The sequence below is a fragment of the Lichenostomus cassidix genome, chromosome 1Aa, assembly GCF_008360975.1.
Source record: "Lichenostomus cassidix isolate B80296 chromosome 1Aa, HeHo_3.0, whole genome shotgun sequence".
Lineage (NCBI taxonomy): Eukaryota > Metazoa > Chordata > Aves > Passeriformes > Meliphagidae > Lichenostomus > Lichenostomus cassidix.
In genome coordinates, this window is record NC_139480.1 from 15691478 (window position 1) to 15697332 (window position 5855).

The 5855-nt window shown below is 34.6% G+C and overlaps 1 long non-coding RNA gene across 1 annotated transcript; it reads left to right on the forward strand.

The window, feature by feature from the left end:
- Positions 1-228: 228 nt before the first annotated feature.
- Positions 229-5220, forward strand: LOC146443237 (uncharacterized). Its single transcript, XR_014855962.1, has 3 exons — positions 229-357; positions 1068-1145; positions 5042-5220. It is a non-coding gene; the product is annotated as an uncharacterized LOC146443237 (long non-coding RNA).
- Positions 5221-5855: the final 635 nt, after the last annotated feature.

Consider the following 5855-nt stretch of genomic DNA (forward strand, 5'->3'; position numbering starts at 1 on the left):
AGTCAGTGAATAATGTTACATATAAAATACAGTCTGAATATCTCTTGCCTTATAGAAACGCTTGGCAAGATGTATTCCAGTTTTAACATACCTGATAAACTAGCTACAAAACTTATTCACAACCACATTGCACAGAACACTAGAAATATGTTCTTGGAAATAATCTAGAATTTTTGGAGATGGATGCAATAATTACTGAAATCTATTTTTTCTCTGGTTTAAGATTAAACAGTGATTGTCCAGATTAGGAAAATAATTCAACAACTACATCATAGACTGAAGACTTCACACTAATTGTGACTGCTCAGGTAGTTCATGCGACATAACATCAGATTTCCCATCTGAAATGGACTTGGTGTAAGCACATTTCCTTTTTAGAAATTTATGGTTTAATGAAAACCCTTTATATTTTCCTATATAAATAATAAGGCTAATTTTCAGAAAAAGCTAAAAATTGAAAATGGAGAACTCAAAATCTGACGCTCTGATCTTTCTTTTTCTGAAGATTTTAGTGTTTCTCTGCAGCTTACCTAACACAAATTAAGATTCCAGACAGGAGCACACAGAAAGCGTTCTCATGAAATGCCATTAAAGAGTCTTTTAGAAAAACTACTGGTTTCAGCAGCCTTACTGAGTTCAAGTGAAATGCTAAAAATATTTGCAAATGCACATGCAGTGTTCAGCAAGAGGATGTTACTACTCTGAGACCTCTAATTTCTTTACTGAGATTGTTTAAAAGGAGGAAAGAGTAGAGTCATCCCATTAGATTCAAGGGTAGTAAATCACATGTTTACAAATTTTATACACAATGTGCTCACTTGAATACCCAGAATGAGTTGTTGGACATCTGTACTGTATTCCAAAGATTAATTTCACTATCCACTATGATAGGTGTAGTCATTCTGTAAAGTTGCCCCTACAAGTGCCATCAAGTCAGTTAAGTTTCTCATTAGTTTTGAGTTATTTGGTTCCTGTTTTAAACTTTCAAAGTATTTTCGCATGGGCATGTTCATATTTCATTGTGAGATTTCATTCTTGTAAAGGTTATTTTTCTGTTTATCTCTCAGCATCAGATGCAATATACTACTTGTGATTCACTGTCGATGAGCTTCCAAGATTACACTGTATGATGTCATTTTGCAAAGGTGCTGGAACCTGACTTTGTTTTTTTATCCCTTGTTCTGTCAGCATTTATGTTATTTTTAAAAAATTGCCTTGCATAAATGCCACATCATATTTTTGTGCAAAAGAGTGATATCCTTTGCTACATATGCCTAACAATGCATAGTATTTAGAATAACCAGGTTAGAATAACCAAAGTATGCTGGCACTTCTGTTAACAATAGAAAGAAAATGATATTTGAAGCTTATAAAGGTAAAATCTCTTGAAATTACTGGTTTACTTTTCAAGGGTGTTATTTTTCTAAGTATTTCTGACTACATCTTAGAGAAGACTTACTCACATGAGTTTTTATATCACTTCATTTCAAGAAAAGACACCATCTGCATTCCTTTAAAAGCAGCAACCTTAGATGCACTGGTGGAGCAGAGCTTTTCAAAGTCAAGAGTGGCTGTTTCAGAGCACACCAGACATGCTGACTACTTTAAAAACTTGCTGCTTCAAATATATACCTTAAATAGGCACAGATATAAGACAGGACCTTAAAGAAAAACAACTAATTTTTAACTAATCAAACTGTAAAACAAGAGCAGCAGCCTATATTCAGTTAGTTAGTTAGTTAGTTAGTTGCATTGTAATGAAATGTGACATTTGTGGCAAGACACTTTACTTTCTTTCTGCAGATTGTGAAATGTGATTCACAAGTGCTGGCCTGAGTGTCATCTAGGAGACCCCATAATTGACTTGGTCAAGAAATGCAGGTGTACTAACAGCAATAGGGATGCAGCTCAGGCTTAAAAAAATCAGGATTAAAGGCACCTAAAGTCCCTTGAGTTAAATCCTTGTCATCAGTCACGGGAAAGTAGTACTTTTTTAATACCAGCTATTATTGCTGAGAATAAAACAAAATGTCAGAATCATGCACTCTGCTTAAGATCTGAAGTAGAAATTTGTATGAAACCCCACATTGTGACTGAATCAGAGTAAAGCAATCATTTTGTTGAATATCTATTGCCAGCAACTGTTGCTCTCCAGTTCTGTTAAAATATAGAGCAATACTGCTAACCAAATCCAAGGCTCAAATACTGCTTGAATGTTCCAGGAGGAACATGGGGTCCACATGCTGTTTTATAACTTCACTGAAACAGATTGAAAATCTTCAGTATGTCACACCTAGAGCAGACAGCGATAGTGTGACAATCAAAACGTGTCCTCAGACAGGGAAGTGTAGATCGGTGCCACCTGATAAATAAATGTGTTACTTCCAATTCTATTACAGAAGCAGTGAAAATGTGTCACGTTAGCTTAACATTGATTCATTGAATGCCTTAGAGGAACACTGGCAGATTGCTTTAATTAACAGATGTACGAGGGCTGCTGATGTTTTTCAAAGTGAAATTTCCTAGCCTCTTGCTGCAACCTATCACGCTGTCATTCTCAGGTGACAGAATGACAAGATATCAGACCAACTGCTATAAAAGCTTTTCATTCTCAGTACTCTGTCTAAATATCTATGTTAACAATATGTCCTTTTTCACAACCATATTTTATTCTTTAGTATTAAGGAAAAAAAGGCAGCAAAAAAAAAGTCAACAGTTGGATCTCTTGACTTTTCCCACAAGATGAAATAGACTGGTTATGAAATTCGTTTGCTCAAATGTTTATTTCATTTAAACAACAAACTGCTTACATGTACACCTTAGAAATGTTTATTTCATTTAAACAACAAACTGCTTACATGTACACCTTAGAAACCTTGCTGCTGGCCTGTTTCCTGCTTTCCACTTACCTCACCTTGTAAAAAACAAAAGGCATGCGTGATATCATCCAATCTAACATAGGTATCCACTTTAGACTGATATTGTAGGTATCTTGTAACAATTCCTTAAATGCTGTATCATTAGATGTATTTCAAGTATTCACAAAAAAATTTTAGTTCACCTAAGTTTAAGTGCTTACTTTAGGCAGAGAGAACATCCTTCTGCAGGACTTAAAAATTAACCTTGGTACTAGTGCTGACACATCCAGTCCTTCAGTAGCTCATCTCTGTTCTGAAATTTGAGAAGCTGGACTTAGATTTTAGGTTCAGTTCAGATTCTGTTCAGAAGCACAAATTAACAAATACTGATGTTGTGTAGATCTGTGTGCATGTATATGTATCTGTAATCAAGGGAGAAAGGAAGCTCTGTCTCCCCAGCTTATAAGCCATTTCAAAGGATGTGGTAATACTTCCTTCAGGCCATCTGTCATGAGATCATTGTCATTTTGAGGAAAAAAACAGAAGAAGAGAGAATGACAAGTTTTGTTGCATGTCACATACTCATTGTTGAGGTTGAAAGGGTTGGCCTCAGATACGTGCAGACACGATGCTGCTCACACAGAGCTGTGTCCCAGACCATGTCATGCATGAGAAGAATGCCTTGGAGCAGATTCTGTGAGACTTTCAACAAACATCCTATTTCATTCTGCATGTTGGAACTGTTTACAAGCCCAAGGCCTTGAAAAAGATACTTTCAGACCTTCATGTTTCTCTGTCTCTCTCACCCATCTATCTATTTATCTAGCAAATGCTTGAAGTCTGCAAACAAATATGATTGCTGATGAGGGCACAGCTTACAGGCACAGCACACTGAGCAATCAATGAACAAGAGGGAAATCTAGTCCACTAGTCACAATAATTTTGATATTATTCACTAAGTACTTGCCTTAAGGCAGATAAATTCAAGAGGTGATATGTATGGCTGTAGACATATTCAATTTAATTTCTCTCTGTGCTGTTGATGAAAAGCCATGGCTGAAAATAATTTTTTATTGGGAAATTCTGTGTATACAAATGAAATGTCCTGTTTTGGTAAACAGCCAAGAATACTAGCAAAATTGTTTACAGTATCCCATAGGCTTTGAGCCATTACAGTTACACCACACAGGAAGTGTGACCTTGAAACTTAAGAGGTAATTCTTGGCAATTTTCCTGAACTCTATTAACACTTGCATAAGGAAAATGACTGCAGCAAAAGAACAGGTATACAAACATTTCTGAATGGAAACCAAGTGTTAAAGAATTTTGTGTTACACCAATAAACAGAGATAATGGAGGATATATATTTGATTTGCGTTGTTATAACCTCTCCAAATGACAGACCTACGACTGATGTATCATTGAATTATACTGAAATATGTATTCAATGGAAAAAAATGTATAAAAGCAATATAACATGGATTGGCTTTCTCTCTAGCTAATGAAAGACTTGTCATAAGTAGTGTTTAAAAAAAATCAAAGAAAATTTGTGGAAGCAACAGTAATTTCCAGGAAAATTAATGTTATATGTATATAAGCCTAAGTAATATCTGAGAAAGCCAGAGTCTTACACAACAGAAATAGTTTTGTCAATATGAAAATGGATCTGAAGATCATTTACCTGCTTTATTGACCAATGACGAAGTAAAAATGAGAAAATAAAACTGTATTAAATTGAAAGATTTCTAGCTGAGTACTGTCACATAACACATACACCAGATTCAATTTTCTTAAGGTGGCATATTTAAAGTAATTTTTCTCATGACACCAAAGTTAACACATTCTAAGATACGCTGAAAGAGGACACCCAAAACATATTTAAAAAGACAGAAAACTGAGGGTCTTTTTTACCTTGAATGTTTCCACAGGTAACCACCTAGGAATTTTTACTATCTAATTATTTTTTATATTTTTTTCAAATCTTTTTTTCTTCACATTTTGAAATTCAATATTTTAGGCTATGTATATGTTAATATGTTTTAACATATTTAGAGTGATAGAAAAAGAAAAATTTGGGTAAATTTTACACAGCTTAAAATGAGGGGAAAAGCAGGAGATTTGGGTGCAAATTTTTTGTTAATGATAAAATTTTAAGTCAGAGTTTGCATTTTAACAAATTCCAGAGAGAAACAGATAAGGAAAAGAGGAAGAAGGTTACAGAAGGAGAAAGTTGGAGGAAAGAAAACCAAAAACCCAGAGACTTAACTTCATCCCAAGAGTGAAGTGTGGATAACATTTTTCTCCAGTTAGTATCCTAGAGGGTCTGGGATTTGTGTCAGGACTCCTAGTATCAGTGGCAAGTGGTGTGTCTGGATTCCTGGTTTGTCCTCAGTATTACACACAGTTAAATATACCTTGACCTATTTCTTGGCCTCATTTATTTGAAAAATGAATAAGCTAACAAAAAAAAAGACAAATATTTCTGTAGTTTAATTTTTTAACTACTCCACAATACAAGATAAAAAATTCATCTAGTTGACAGTCAAAATAAAGAAAAATATGTTGGATTTCTGTTCATGAGTTAATCTTCTTATCTTGCACTTGATCACACTGTTTGACTCCTTCATTAAGTCCAACCAGAGACAACACCAAAGTGCCTCACAGAGTAAAACAGATCAATGGCTTAAGCTCCCGTACTGGGAGAGACCTGACCCCAAACACTTTCATTTGGTATCATGCTGAAATCTGTGTGATTTTTCTTTGCCTTTTCTTTTTCCTTCACTTAATTACTGGCTTATTTCTGCATTATTTATTCCTCTAGGTTATGTGAACATGTGAAATGGAGCATGTCTCATTGTTGTAGCGTTAAAAAAGAATGTTTTCTTAGAAAGCATTTTATAATTATAGAGAGAGAAGTGTCACAACTGTTAGTAAAAGCAAAATTTCTTGGTGTTATTTCAGTAATAACTGGTTTTTATCTCATAGATATCAAGTTTG